Source organism: Myxocyprinus asiaticus, chromosome 10, assembly GCF_019703515.2.
Source record: "Myxocyprinus asiaticus isolate MX2 ecotype Aquarium Trade chromosome 10, UBuf_Myxa_2, whole genome shotgun sequence".
NCBI lineage: Eukaryota > Metazoa > Chordata > Actinopteri > Cypriniformes > Catostomidae > Myxocyprinus > Myxocyprinus asiaticus.
Window position 1 is genome coordinate 42,738,986 of NC_059353.1, and position 17,349 is coordinate 42,756,334.

A 17,349-nucleotide genomic window follows, 5' to 3' on the forward strand; every position below is an offset into this window, starting at 1 on the left:
TAAAAATAAAAAACAAAAAAAATCACATGTACATAAGTATTCACAGCCTTTGCCATGACACTCAAAATTGAGCTCAGGTGCATCCTGTTTCCACTGATCATCCTTGAGATGTTTCTACAACTTGATTGGAGTCCACCTGTGGTAAATTCAGTTGATTGGACATGATTTGGAAAGGCACACACCTGTCTATATAAGGTCCCACAGTTAACAGTGCATGTCAGAGCACAAACCAAGCCATGGAGTCCAAGGAATTGTCTGTAGACCTCCGAGACAGGATTGTATCGAGGCACAGATCTGGGGAAGGGTACAGAAAAATTTCTGCAGCATTGAAGGTCCCAATGAGCACAGAAGTTTGGAACCACTAGGACTCTTCCTAGAGCTGGCCGCCTGGCCAAACTGAGCGATCGGGGGAGAAGGGCCTTAGTCAGGGAGGTGACCAAGAACCCGATGGTCACCCTGACAGAGCTCCAGCATTTCTCTGTGGAGAGCGGAGAACCTTCCAGAAGAACAATCATCTCTGCAGCACTCCACCAATCAGGCCTGTATGGTAGAGTGGCCAGACGGAAGCCACTTCTCAGTAAAAGGCACATGACAGCCCACCTGGAGTTTGCCAAAAGGCACCTGAAGGACTCTCAGACCATGAGAAACAAAGACTGAACTGTTTGGCTTGAATGGCAAGAGTCATATCTGGAGGAAACCAGGCACCGCTCATCACCTGGCCAATACCATCCCTACAGTGAAGCATGGTGGTGGCAGCATCATGGTGTGGGGATATTTTTCAGTGGCAGTAACTGGGAGACTAGTCAGGATCGAGGGAAAGATGAATGCAGCAATGTACAGAGACATCCTTGATGAAAACCTGACCAGAGCGCTCTGGACCTCAGACTGAGGTGAAGGTTCATCTTCCAACAGGACAACGACCCTAAGCACACTGCCAAGATAACAAAGGAGTGGCTCCGGGACAACTCTGTGAATGTCCTTGTGTGGCCCAGCCAGAGCCCAGACTAGAACCCGATTGAACATCTCTTGAGAGATCTGAAAATGGCTGTGCACCGACGCTCCCCATCCAACCTGATGGAGCTTGAGAGGTCCTGTAAAGAAGAATGGGAGAAACTGCCCAAAAATAGGTGTGCCAAGCTTGTAGCATCATACTCAAAAAGACTTGAGGCTGTAATTGGTGCCAAAGGTGCTTCAACAAAGTATTGAGCAAAGGCTGTGAATACTTATGTACATGTGATTTTTTTTTTTCTTTTCGTTTTTTATTTTTAATAAATTTGCAAAGATTTCAAACAAACTTCTTTCATGTTGTCATTATGGGGTATTGTTTGTAGAATTTTGAGGAAAATAATGAATTTAATCCATTTTGGAATAAGGCTGTAACATAACAAAATGTGGAAAAAGTGAAGCGCTGTGAATACTTTCCGGATGCACTGTAGATCCAATACCAACTAAGCTCTTAAAAGAGGCATTCCCTGTAATCTCAGAACCTCTTCTTAATATTATTAACTCCTCACTATCCTTAGGACATGTCCCAAGAAACTTTAAAATGGCAGTTACCAAACCACTTATTAAGAAGCACAGCTTGATCCTGGAGAACTGGCTAAATATGGACCGATTTCAAATCTCCTGTTTATGTCAAAAATACTAGAAAAGGTAGTGTCCTCCCAACTATGTTCATTTCTACAGAGAAATAGTATATATGAACAATTTCAGTCAGGATTTAGGTCCCATCACAGTACAGAGACTGCACTTATCAGAGTTACAAATGACTTGCTCTTATCATCTGATCACGGCTGCATTTCACTTCTAGTGCTTTTAGGTCTTAGTGCTGCCTTCAACACAATAGATCATGACATTCTCTTGAATAGGCTAAAGAATTATGTTGGCATTTGTGGACTTGAATTAGCATGGTTTAGGTCCTATTTAGCAGACCGCTACCACTTTGTCTATGTAAATGAGGAATTGTCAAACCAAACAAAAGTTAAGTATGGAGTGCCACAGGGATCAGTTTTAGGGCCTCTGCTTTTCTCCTTGTATATGCTTCCCCTGGGAGATATTATCAGGAATCGTGGAATAAGTTTCCACTGTTATGCTGACGATACCTAACTTTATATTTCTTCAAAACCTGATGAAATTTCACAATTCTCCAAATTAGCAGAGTGTATAAATGAAATCAATGATTGGATGGCCAGAAATGTCCTTCTACTCAATTCCGACAAAACAGAGGTACTAATTATTGGACAAAAACCTCAAAAACAAGCCGCTAAAATATAATTTGAATCTCAGTGGATGTACTGTTACATCGTCTTCAACAGCGAAGAACTGTCCTTTGAAAATCAAATTACCAGTGTTTTTAGAACAGCATTCTTCCACCTAAGAAATATTATTAAATTACTACACATGCTTTCTGTTGTTAATGCTAAAAAACAAATTAATTCGTTCATGACCTCAAGACTAGATTATTGTAATGCATTACTGGGAGGATGTCCAGCAAGATCAATAAATAAACTTAAATTGGTTCAAAATGCAGCAGCCAGAGTGCTGACTAGAACCAAGAAATATGATCATATTAGCCCCATTTTATCGTCGTTACATTGGCTACCTGTTAAATTTCGTATTAATTTAAAAATTCTTTTAACTATGTACAAAGCTTTAAGTGGTCTAGCTCTGCAGTACTTAAGTGACCTTCTACCATGCTATATTCCATCACGTTCATTACGATCGAAAAATTCTGGCCTGTTAATAGTTCCTAGAATATCAAAATCCACAAAAGGAGGTAGATCCTCTTCATATATGGCTCCTAAACTATGAAATAGTCTCCCTAACACTGTTCGAGATGCAGACACACTCAGTTTAAGTCTAGACTAAAGACTCATCTATTTAGCCAGGCATACACCTAATTTATCCATCAACTCACAATTAGGCTGCTTTTGTTAGGTCTGCTGGAACCAGAAACAAGAAGCATTGATCATGATCTATAACTCTGCAATAAACTGAATGGCATCTATGCTAATATTATTCTATTTGTATCCCTGTATCAACCTCGGGACTCCTATCCTGAGGTCACCAGAACCGGCTGGATCCAGCTCCATTCGTGCTTCGTTTTGGACTCCACTGCTACGTGTCTCTGAGTGATGAGGACTAAATGCAGCCGGTGCCAGCCAAGCATCACTTCAGTCTATTACGATGGACTTCGGGGGATGAACTGATGCCAACTCCAACCATAAGACTGAACCTGAACCTTGGATTTAGGATAGACCTCACCTAAATTACCGGCCGGTTGAACTGCGATGCACCTCACTGATCTCTGCCTGCATCACCTCGGTCTAATGATGGAATACACTCTTATAATAGAATACATAGACTATCAATTAATTGCCAAAAAAAGCCTTCATCAGCCAGCTAACAAAGGACAATGCATCTATGTGAACTTCTGCAGTTAATCCAGGATGGACTTCAGAGACATTAGTCATTAATCTTACAGTTCTTACAAAATCTTTGTTTAAGCACTGACCCTTAACACTTGCTTAGTTTAATAATTTTAAACCATGACTTGCACTATACATAATTAAGTAATATAGGCATTATATTCATGATGTTAGCCAGAGGGGAACTGGCACCACAGTGAGCCTGGTTTCTCCCAAGGTTATTTTTCTCCAGTAACCAACATCTTATGGAGTTTTGTGTTTCTTGCCACAGTCGCCTTCGGCTTGCTCACTGGGTTTCTAAATACAATTATTGTTTAATTACCTATTTTTAAACACAATTCACAATCATATTTTATCAAACTACTCAATGATGACTGTAAGACATTATAGATATTACAGTTTCATTTTTTGTTAATGCATGATTTTCTGTAAAGCTATTTTGAAACGATGTGTGTTGTGAAAGGCGCTATACAAATAAAAATGACTTGACTTGGCCTTGTAGGTCCATACAATGCAAGTGAATGGGTGCCAACATTTTGACACTCCAAAATGCACATAAATGCAGCATAAAAGTAATCCATGTGACTCCAGTGGTTAAATCCATATCTTCAGAAGTAACATGATAGGTGTGGGTGAGAAGCAGATCAATATTTAAGTACATTTTTGTTAGAAATTCTTCTCCCTGCCCAGTAGGGGGCGTATGCATGAAGAGTGTGAATCACCAAAAACACAAGAAGATTGTGAAAGTGAAAGTTAAATTGGAGGTTGACTGAGCAGGGAGGAGAATTTAGAGTACAAATTGACTTAAATATTGATCTGTTTCTCTCCCACTCCTATCAAATCACTTATGAAGACATTGATTTAACCACTGGAGTCATTTTATGCTGATTTGTCATTTTTGGAACTTCAGAATTTTGGCATCCATTCACTTGCATTGTATGGACCAAAAGAGCTGAGATATTCTTCTAAAAATCTTCATTTGTGTTCTGCTGAAGAAAGAAAGTCATACATATCCGGGATGGCATAAGGGTGAGTAAATGATGAGAGAATTTTAATTTTGGGGTGAACTATTCCTTTAAGACCATATTTTTGAGTAAATCCTACACACAATTCTTGGGGGCTTTAATTCGAAATTCTCAAGTAAAGTTAACTTTGTAATACTCTGTTCAAGTAAATTGTACTCACTGTTTGTTTGTAAATTTTACTCAAGCAATGTAGCGCTGAATTAAGCCATGCTTTTAAAGGTTTACTAGCATTTCAATGATTTCAAAATCAACAACAACAGTATAAATTAACTTGCAAACAGTGAAACCATGCAAGCTCATTAATCATTCAAGCCCAGTGCACTCTGCAAACACCAGCTTTGAAAAGGTAAGCAAAATGTGCTTATTTTATTTACCTGTGAAATGTACTCATATTAGCAAATAAATGTGACAATTTTACGCTTGAATTGAGTACAAATGTAGGGTTTACTTAATATTTTCAAGTTCAGGCTTAAAGGTGCACTCAGTAATTTTTTTTCTCATTAAAAAAGTGAAACTCCTAAAGACATGAATTGTAATTTTGCAATATATGTAGGAAATCATGAGCACTCACATTAAAATGAAGACTCCAGTCATAGCAGTAACCTTATAAAAGCTGTTTTATTCTACATGGAGAGGGTCCACATATGGGAGATGCCATGTTAGAATCACATGACCAGCTGAATACTACTCGCTTAGTCTCAGTAACCGTCCTGTTATTTGACACTTTCACTCATTAATTAAAATAATCATGTCTGACTGTGAATACAAAATTTATAAATTGGCATCTGAAACTGAAAACTATTGATTTTAAATGATGCTGCATCCAAGCCGCTAGGTGTCAGTGTAAGTCCAAGATGACACAAAGACAAAAGTTACTGAGTGCACCTTTAAGCATTTGCTGATTTTATTTACCTGTGAAATTTACTCACATTAGCTGAATAAATGTGACATTTTTATGTTTTAACTGAGTACATATGTAGATTACTTAATATTTCACATTTACTTCACCCAAAAAAACAACAACACTTTTTTCAGTGTATATCTCAACAGTGGTCTGGAGTAGAAACATAATAGTTTTTTTTTTTTTTTTTTTTTTTACTATAGTGCATAAAATGTGTTTTTGGGATACTCAAAATGATGGACCAGCTCACATTTATTCATTTAGAAGAAAAACTGAGTGGTAGAGCAGCAGTACAAGCCAAAGTCATTTTTTTTTAAAAGGGCACACATGTTTGCTAGCAATCACAGTCAAACTTGGAAAACATTAAAATTTTATTGCCAATAATTACTGCTGCATGCTTTGTTGTTGTGCATTTGATAAATAAACTTTGACTTGACTTGAAAAGAAAAATTACAGCTACTTGGTTAAATGGTCAAATAAAGTTGTTGGACTAAAAGGGCTGGCAGAGAACCACAGTGAAAAGCTTTGCTGCTGGATTACACAATGCAAGCTTACTGTGGTAATGAACAGATGTACAGATAAGGCCAGCTCAGCGTATTGTTCTCACAGCAGTGCGTAGTAATCGTGCTGCTGGTACGTAATTACTGCCTGTCACCCCTGGAGATGGTTGACAAGAGAAAGACTGGCAGGGCATCTGTTTTCCCCATGCAGAACTCAGAGGGGGATTTTACTGGAACTTACACTGCGAGGAAAATTTGTCCAGTAGCTATTTGTGCTGTGTTCATGCTTTTTTAGGCATCAGCAAAATTAGTGACATGACAATGGAATCATCCTTTCTTGGGTGGATGATATGCCAGAGCAGATATCAATTACAAATTTAGGAGAGTTACTCCGGTGCATGTTTCTCAGGGTAGGTTTATTTTTGAAAGTCAAATTCTAATATATCCCATGCCTTAAAGTTTGGCTATGAAAAGCTTTTGAACATTTCCACTATTATTACCCAGTAAAAAAACAATACAGTTCATTGAACACGTTGACCTTTCGTCAACCCTAATAATGGCACATGTTGTCACACTATATTGGGCAAGTTGTCACAATGGGAATCTGCCATGAAATAGACTGTTTTAGTCTATTAACAGCTTTTCAGAAACATTTAAACAGTAACAAAATTATGAAACACAAAGTATTCTGAATGATTCATGATACAACAAAGATGTAAAAGGTAACATACAATAAAGAAATTGTAATTAATGAACTGTATGAAAAAACAACATATACTGTAAAACACATGTAACAACCTGTCCTGTCCAGACATTTATGATAAGTACCCTTGTCCTGAGAATCTACCTTCAGTAGTAACATCAAGGTTTCGTGTTCACGTTTTACCCAGCAACTATAACAAAAATTTTATCATTTTGAAATTTTAGTTTGGACAAATTAAAATTAAAATTCACCCAAATTATTCAAATTTAGGGCTTTTAAACTATTTGCTTTGAAATCAACATAGAGAAAACACACATTCTTGTAATTGGACTTTTAACTCAAAACATCATTGTTACTGAGATAAAGCCCTTTTGGCAACTTCCCCATGTGAAAACTAGCCCTGGACTCCCCTTAATATGTGTGTTGTTGTGTCAAAATTGTTTATTGTGTATAGTATAGACTATATCTAAATAAATAAAAACTGATTTTAATTTTTTGTTTTTGTTATTTTTTTATACTTGGTGTAGTATAGAAATGTTCTCAGCAAAGTTGGAAGCAAGTTTGAAACAGTCACCTAAATAATAGCAGAACAAATGCAGTCAACAGAGGGCGCTGTTTAGCCTTACACTGAGATGATCTTGGCAACTTCAAATGGCAATAATTAACAGCTATTATGAGTTTCAGTCATCACCATATTAGAATCACGTGTATTTTCAGTGAATGGTGAATCAACATGTTATTAGAGAATCAAGAAAGCAAATTCATTATAATTAATGGGATAGTTCACCCAAAAATGCAAATTCTCTCATCATTTACTCACCCTCATGCCATCTCAGATGTGTATGACTTTTTTTCTTCTGCAGAACACAAATTAAGATTTTTAAAAGAATATCTCAGCTCTGTTGGTCCATACAGTGCATGTGAATGGGGACTAGAACTTTGAAGATAAACTCTATGTCTTCAGAGGCGATATAATCAATATACCAGTGGTTAAATCAGTTTCTTCTGAAGCAATATGACAGGTGTGGGTGAGAAACAGATCAATATTTAAGTCCTTTTTTACTATAAATATCCACTTTCACTTTCATTTTCACATTCTTTTGTTTTAGGCAATTCGTATTGTTCTGGCATATTGCCACCTACTGGGCAGGGAGGAGAATTTATAGTAAAAAAATGGACTTAAATATTGATCTGTTTTTCCACCCACACCTGTCATATTGCTTCAGAAGAAACTGATTTAACCACTGGTTCAGGCCACCATTCACTTGCATTTTGTGGCCCTACAGAGCTGAGATATTCTTCTAAAAATCTTAATTTGTGTTCTGCAGAAGAAAGAAAGTCATACACATCTGAGATGGCATGAGAGTGAGTAAATGAAGAGAGCATTTGTTTTGTTGTTGTTGTTGTAATTAACATTTTTATTGATTCCTATGCACATGACAGTGGAAAAAAACTCAACACATATATAAAGAATTACATTTAAACCCTATTAATACAATCCCACCCTGACCCCTAACGAACACCCCTGTAGTCCCACATAACACACACAATCCCAAAAAAAATATATAAAAAAAGATATATATATATATATATATATATATATATATATATATATATATATATATATATATATATACATAAAATAAAATAATATATATATATATACACAAATAAATAAAATTATAATAAACATACATGATTCAACTAAACTACACTCTCCACATCCCCTCCCCGAGAGTCCCCCCAAAAAACTAAATATTTGCCCCATTTTTTAGCAAATAAGTCCCTAAACCCCACCGTTCTACTTACCGCCTCTTCAAATGCAGCTACCCTCCCCATTTCCACACAGTACTCTGAAAAAGAGGGTGCTCCACTTGACTTCCAGCCCCTTAAAATTACTTGCCTGCCAATCATGAGACTGGTCAGAACCCAATTTTTTATATGATTATCCTCTAAATGCATGACCGCCCCATCACCAAAAATACAGAGTCTGGGACAAAGCAAAACCTGAGTGTTCAAAACTTCACACAAATACCTCTGAACCCTCAACCAAAACTCCTGGATCTTAACACACCCCCAAAAGACATGGGTAGTGTCTCCAACTTCTGATTGGCATCACCAGCAAGTGGGTGTGTCTTTAAGACCAAGCCTATATAATCTAGAGGGGGTCCAATAAAATCTATGTAAAATCTTAAATTGTATAAGGCAAACCCTTGCATCTCTAGATACAGACTTGACATTTTTAAGAATCTTAGTCCACACTCCATCCTCCAATACCAAATCCAAATCTTTTTCCCATACTCTCTTGAGAGAAGTCAAGGCTCCATCCCCCAGACCCTGAATTAGTAGGGAGTAATACACTGATGCTTCATGGCCTTTTCCAAAAGCAGCAATCACCTCTCCCAAAGCACCTGCCGCTTTAGGGGGGTGTGTGCCACTCCCAAAAATAGTGCAGAGTAGGTGACGAAGCTGTAAATACTTATAAAACTGAAATCTGGGAATGCCAAAATGTTGAACCAAATTTTCAAAAGGTCTCAATACTCCACCCTCATATAGGTCACCGAGTGTATTAACCCCCCTCACAATCCAATCTGACCAACAAAATGGGGACTTATTAATGCATAGTTTAGGGTTCTGCCATATGCTCGAGGCTGCGTTTAAATAAATTTCCGAATTAAACACTCTGGACACTTTTGTCCATATCGAGTGCAAATGCAAAATAACGGGGTGCGACTTAACCTCTCCGGCTAGTTTGATGGACTTTGCAGTGGTGAGATAGGGGCAAGAACTTCCTTTTCAATACAAAACTAGGGAGGGGCTCTCTCAGGTGGAAGTGACCAATGAGCCAAATGTCTAAGATCGAACACATAATAATAAAAAAAAATCTTGGGTAGGCCTAACCCACCATTGTCAATTGGCCTATGTAACTTATTGAAATTTAACCTGGGGCACTTACCATTCCAAATAAAGGACTTCGCTATGCTATCAAATTGCTTGAAATAAGAGAGGGGGACATCTACAGGGAGAGACTGAAGCAGGTAGTTGAATTTTGGAATACAATTCATTTTAAAAACATTAACCTTCCCAATCATCAATAAATGTAATGAAGCCCACCTGCCTACATCACTCGAAAACCTTTTTATTAAAGGGTCAAAATTAACTCTGACTAAATCAGACAAATTTGCTGGGAATAAAATCCCCAAATACTTAATGCCCTGTTTGGGCCACTGAAAGGCGCCCGGCTGGAAAGCCATTACTGGACAGTACGCTGTCAAAGCCAAAGCTTCGGATATAGACCAATTGACTTTGTATCCTGAGAACTTGGAAAAGGAATTAATAATTCTGTGGAGGCAAGGCATAGATCTAGTAGGTTCAGAGACAAATAATAAAATATCATCTGCGTAAAGCAGAAGCTTATGCGCCACACCTCCCACAATCACCCCTGGAAAATCATCCTCCTTTCGTATCGTGGCTGCTAATGGTTCCAGGGCAAGACAGAGCAATAATGGGGAAAGAGGGCAACCCTGCCGGGTGCCCCTATCCAGAGTAAAATAATCTGAGATTAATTCATTTGTTTGTACCGCTGCTACAGGGTGTTTATAAAGTAACTTAATCCAACCAATAAATGTACTCCCGAACCCAAAAATTCCAAAATCTTAAAAAGATAATCCCATTCTACCATATCAAACGCCTTTTCGGCGTCAAGTGAGATGGCAGCGACCAGAGACTGATCATTCGCCACTGAGCACATGATATTGATGAGATGCCTGATGTTATCAGAAGAGCTACGGCCCCTAATAAAACCCACCTGATCTATATGTATAAGAGATGTAATAACTTTACTTAATCGATTAGCCAAAATGTTTGACAATATTTTTACATCTAGTTGGATCAGGGAGATTGGACGGTAACTTTTACACTCGCTTGCATCTTTGTCCTTTTTTAGAATCAGACTGATCCGGGCTTGTGTCATGGATGGAGGAAGTTTTCCCTTCTTTAATGATTCAGTATAAATTTCTAACAAAAGTGGAGCCAGTTCTGTAGCATAGGATCTAAAAAATTCTGCGGCAAAACCATCTGGCCCCGGAGTTTTGCCTGTAGGTAGGGACTTAATTACCTCGTCAAGCTCCTCCAAGGTTATCTCAGAATCAAGAGAATTTTTTTGCTCAATCGTCAATTTAGGAAGATCTAATGGTTCCACAAAGTTTCTAATATCTTCATCAGTAGATGAAGACGTGGAACTATAAAGATCAAGATAGAATTCTTTAAAGGCATTATTAATATCAATGGCTGAGATAAATATTTCACCACCAGCAGATTTCACTGAGGGAATGGTAAAAAAAGACTCTCTCTGCTTTATATATCTAGCCAAAAGCTTCCCTGCTTTGTCACCCGACTCAAAGTATGACTGTCTTGCCCTGAATAACCAAAACTCCACTTTCCGCGACAAAATAGTATTATATTTATATTTCAATTGGGTCAATTCTCTGAGGCCATCAGATGACATACGGCGCTTCAGCTCTGCCTCGGCACTTTTAATATTTCCTTTCAACTCCACAAGTTCTTGTGCTTTGGATTTTTTAATGAATGAGGCATACTGTATGATCTGACCCCTAAGAACCGCTTTAAGTGCCTCCCAAGCCACGCCCACAGAGGATACTGAGGACCAGTTGGTCTCCATATAAACACTGATTTCAGTCTTTAACATTTGTTGGAAATCAGGATTTTGCAAAAGGGATACATTAAGGTGCGAACTATATGATTTCTTTTTCTCTATATGTGGCATCACGTCTAAACTCACCAGGGCGTGATCTGAGACTAAAATGTTTCCAATTGAGCAATCAACAACAGATGAAATGAGGGATTTGGATATATATAAAAAAATCTATTCTAGAATAAATCTTATGGACTGATGAAAAAAATGTATAGTCCCTACCAGATGAGTTCAAAAGTCTCCAAATATCCGAAAGACCAAGATTTTTACACATCCTGTGAAGCATCAATGTTGCTCTAGGGGGCTTACATACTTTTGCTTCACTGTGATCAAGGACTGAGTCCATTAAAAGATTAAAGTCTCCTCCCAATATTATATCATAAGGGGTGCCAGCGGCTTGCAACATCCCTTCAAGATCTATAAAAAAGCCCTGATCATCAGCGTTAGGTGCGTAAATATTTGCCAAAATCAACCTTTGCCCTTGAATTTCAGCTAAAACAATAATGACTCTTCCTAATTTATCTTTAGTCTGTTTGAAACATTTGAATTGCAGATGTTTATTTACCAATATAATGACTCCCTTGCTCTTACTTGAGCCAACACTAAAAAAAACATGTCCACCCCATATCTTCCCAAATGTTTCTGCTTCCTGCGGGGAGAGATGTGTTTCTTGAAGAAACACTGTACCAACCCATTTACATTCCATGTGGAGAGAGATAGTACACTCATATTAACAACTGACATATTGATATAGTAGAAAAAATAAATTGTGTGTCAAAAACAAAATTATACAGACCACATTCCCCATTAGTGAAACAATCAAACCCCGAACATCTCCCCGAACAAAACAAACAGAAAAAAGAAAAACGTGCGCATTAACCCTGCGCACGACAGCACCAACCGGTGACAGTCCCTCTAAACTCAAAAGGTCCATGAACGCCCATGAGTCCCCACAACAACTTTGCCATCGGATTGCTCAATTTTGCCTCACAAATTTGTGAAGCAAAATTACATAACAGAAAATACGTTGTAAAATAAACCCAGTCAATAGGAAGAATGAACACAAAGAATGTGTAGATTCATTCACAACTGTCTCAAAGGTGTGATCTTCCACAAAACAAATTCCAGCTGATATAAAACCGATCAGATTCCTCGGACAGACAAACGAATGTTCAGTGAGCCAGTTGTTATGAGTTCAGCGGATGACGTAATCATTCTAATGTCCCGTAAAAAAAACTAAAAACAAACTACAGCCAGCAGGAGGAATAAGCACGAAGAACAAACAGATTAATTCACAGCTGTTCCAAAGGAGTGTTATTCAATAGAACAAGCTCCAGCCGCTAGGTGGAACCAACACAAAAAGAAACAAAACCAGCATCCCTGTTCTCCGGATGGTCAAGTCAATTCACTCGGAGGCCGTATAAACATATATACCATGACTTACACAATCTGTCAACTTTATAAAAGACATCCTTTGTGTGAGCATGTAGATATTTTGCGGTTATCCGTAGTGTCCACTCTCAAACTGGCCGGGAACTTCAATGCAAAGTATAATTCACAAAACAAGCTCCGGCCGCTTGGTGGAGCCAACGCAAAAAACCCAAAATGTCGCCCAGCTTCCTCAAGAGTAAGTACAGCAAGTCAGACCCACTCACATGAGAAACATCCAATGGTTTACTCAGTCATTGATTCTATAAAAGACATTGCCAGATTTGGACATGTAAATACTTTGCCACCGACCTTCATTTCTATTCTCAGTTTGGCCGGAAACATCAGAGCAAACGAGATCTTTTTCTGATGTAAGAGTTTCTTACATTCCATGAACCGATCACGTTTCTCTCTTGTCGAGTTTGCAAAGTCCAGGAACAAGAAAATATTATGGTTCTTCCAAGAAAGCTTTCCTTTGCTCCTCGCCTGGCGCAACACAAGATCTTTATCGGATGATCTCAGAAATCTGGCCAGAATCGATCAGGGCCTGTCTCCCTCAGCAAGTCTGTGAGCTGGGACTCTGTGAGCTCGCTCGATTTCCAGCTTGTGGCCTGTTATGTCGAGCAGACTTGGGAAAAGCTCATCTAGGAATTTCACCATATCTCTGCCCTCCTCATGCTCAGGAATTCCAACAATTCGAACATTATTCCTGCGGCTTCTATTCTCAAGATCTTCAAGCTTTTCAAGGAGATGTTACAAATCAACTTTGGTCGTGGGCGGATTAGCAGTTAATTCCCTCTCCGAAGATTCCAGAAAATCAATTCGTCTCTCAACATCAGTCACTCTTGTAACTAGTTCAGAGTATTTTATTTCCATCACCGTAATCGATCGACGTATTACAGCGAGATCCTCCAAGTCAGCAAGAACCTTCGTCAACATCACCGACAAGTTGGACAACTGACGCTGGATCTCCTCTCCCACCGCGCCATCCAAATCGAGTCCCCGGTCTGTAGGCCTGTCGGAGCTTTCATCCTGAACACGTAAATGTCTTTTAATGTCTCCAGAGCCCGAGGATTTTGACTTCTTTGACATGTTTTGCATCAAAGAGCATTTGTGTAACTGGGTGTATCAAACTCACCAGATTATAACATGAAAATAATTGAAAATTTAGCAAAGTGCGCAGAGCTCATCGCTCACACGTCTGCTCCTTGCATGACGTCACGTGACCTCCCGAAGAGAGCATTTTTATTCAGTTCAGTTGGGATGTAAGAATGCAATGTCCTTTAATGTGCATTGGCACATGTGGTTTTTGTTCTGTGCAGACTTTGTCTGATTATATGAACCGCTGGAAAAATTTTGTTTACAACACTTTCATCTATCAATATGCAACATGTGCAACTTTATGAATACAGACAAATGAGATAGCAGTTTGCAGGTCTCATGAGATTTTAATTTATCTTACAAATCTAATTTACAAAATTGGAAATTGGAATTCACAAACAAGTCAGCGTGAAATCAATTCAGCTTGTCAAATAGAGGTTCTGTTGGGACTGTTGAAGATTGTTAATGTAATTTTGTAGGTTAGGACTGGTGGTTTGGATTTGTGCCTTGAAATCTCATGGTGAATAAAACAGTATTAAACTGTCTTAAAGGTGAAATGTGCCATATTTCAATGTTAAAATACTTTTCAGCTGCAGAGACAAATGTAAGTAAGCCATTTGTGTGTAGATTCCCCCCAAAGTGTAAACACTATAGCTCTGTGGCACAAAGTTTTGCTCTGTTTGTTTGAGAATCCAAACCTACCAATGGCGTAAGTTGAGCTATCTGTTTGTCCAAACACTGGAAAATGGGGGAAGTGTCCGTTTAATTCAGTTTGGTGACACTTGTGGTGCAGAAATTACATACAGCATTTCAGGTCTCCTAAATGAAATTAAATATATTAAAGAGTTAACTAAATGACAAGAAATATTCTATTGAAGCTAGTACATGATTAATTTTCACTTGCAGTCTTGATTTATAGGCAGTGCTACTGCAATTATTATAACTAAGTCTAGAAATAGCTGTAATTAAAGTTGGAAATGGTTAAAACTGGAAGAGCTGACAAACATAACAGTTTAGAGACTGGAAATTTGATTCATTTGGGGACTATTCACAAAATAAGCATTTATCACTGTTAAGCATAGATTTGATCTGCAGAGTAGTAGACTGAAGTTTATTAGTAAAGATTCGTTGTAAAAATGTTACATTTTGTTGGTGACAGTGAGCTTAAAGTACGCTCTGCCTTGCACGCACGGTACTTTAATTAGTTAACATGTTAGCGTACACAAGATTTCGAGAGAGCTTATCAGAAAAGAGCTGAATAGAAGCCATTTCCAGTTGTGTAGGCTGTGTTCTTATACCTGGCATGGGCACAAACAGAAAGAGTCAGAGAAATGTGGGTATGCATTGAGCAAAAAAAGGTGTTTTACTAAAAAAGAATCACATGAGATATTTTCATATCTCAACTGTGTCTCCTAGAGAGCAATGAGATTAAATGTAGAACAAATGGAGACTTTTGCTTATGTCTATGCATCGTAGATTGTTCTTTTCAGAAAAAATAATCTCACATGTATCCTCTAGATTTTCAGAAGAGATCTCAAACTGTGCTTAAAGTCTGCCAAACTTTGCAATCAAAATACATTTCAAAGCTGCTAAGGATAAAAGTGTCTGACAAACGTGGAAGGTGTTAAAGGAATGCTGTAGTCTTAAGATGTGCACTGTTTGTTTACTAAAAGCAGAATAATGCAGATACTTCAGATATTATAAGTGGCTATTTTGAATGAGTGTTTACTAGAAAATGTTAACATTTTGCTGTAATATAAAAATAGTGACACAGTTTGCCCTACCAATATAGCCACTACATGACTTTTGTTCTATGTAAGGGTGGGCTTTATATATAAATGATTTTTAAAATCTAAACAAACAACTTCTATCATCCCTTTTAATGCAAATTTTTATTTTTGATGCATTTGGCAGATGCCTAAGTCCAAGGCGACTCGCAGTTCTTTCGAGATTTAAATTTATCAGTACGTGCATTGAATGGCAATCAAACCTATGTTCTTGGCAGCTAGCTGCTAAGCTAGAGGAACACTATATTGTATGTCCCATCAATATTAAATAAAAAGGACACTTTGGGACCAGAAAAACAGCACATTTTCTTTAAGAGTGTCCTTTAGCCCAAAACCCTCTCTGTCTGCACAAAAATCTACACCTTTCAAAAAAGACAAAAAGCTATTGTAGAACTGATGAAAATGTGGGCGCCTACCAATCACCTACTCCACATAGAGCCCATTTTTCTGAAAAATTGCATTCTGTTGAGAACTGCTGTTGGAATAGTTTTTTGTACTGTGTTCTTGGACATCAAAGAGGAGTTTTTTTTCTGTACAAAATATAGTAGAAGTGTAATCACACACACAAAATAATATATATATATATATATATATATACACACACATATACACTACCGCTCAAACGTTTTGAAACACTTGACCGAAATGTTTTTCATGATCTTAAAAATCTTTTGATCTGAAGGTGTATGCTTAAATGTTTGAAATTAGTTTTGTAGACAAAAATATAATTGTGCCACCATATTAATTTATTTCATTATAAATCTAAAATTTAATAAAAAAAATAAATAAAAAAAACGTTTTTGAAATTGATGACTTGGACCAAATAATAAAGAAAAGCAGCCAATAAGTGCCCAACATAGATGGGAACTCCTTCAATACAGTTTAAAACGCATCCCAGAGTGATACCTCAAGAAGATGGTTGAGAAAATGTCAAGAGTACATGTCTGCAAATTCTAGGCAAAGAGTGACTTTGAAGATGCTAAAATATAACACAGTTATGATTTATTTTGGATTGTGTTTAGTCACAACATAATTCCCATAGTTCCATTTATGTTATTCCATAGTTTTGATGACTTTACTATTATTCTAAAATGTGAAGAAGAAAAAAATTACAATAAAGAGTGTTTCAAAACTTTTGACCCGTAGTGTGTATATATATTTATACACTGGCGGCCAAAAGTTTGGAATAACGTACAGTTTTGCTGTTTCGGAAGGAAATTGATACTTTAATTCACCAAAGTCACTATTTGAAAAAATAAATTTTTGATCAAATCTAGACAGGCCCCATTTCCAGCAGCCATCACTCCATCACCTTATCCTTGAGTAATCATGCTAAATTGCTAATCTGGTACTAGAAAATCACTTGCCATTATATCAACCACAGTTGAAAGCTATTTGGTTCCTTAAATGAAGCTTAACACTGCCTTTGTTTTTGAGTCGCCACAGTATGCAATAGACTGGCATGTCTTAAGGGCAAAAATGGCAAAAAGAAAAAGCTTTCTCTAGAAACTCATCAGTCAGTCATTGTTTTGAGGAATGAAGGCTATACAATGCTTGAAATTGCCAAAAATAAAAAATTTACACTACAGTCTTCAAAGACAAAGGACAACTGGCTCTAACAAGGACAGACAAAGATCTGGAAGGCCAGATGTACAACTGAACAAGAGGAGAAGTACATCAGAGTCTCTAGTTTGAGAAATAGACGCCTCACATGTCCTCAGCTGACAGCTTCATTAAATTCTACTCGCTCAACACCAGTTTC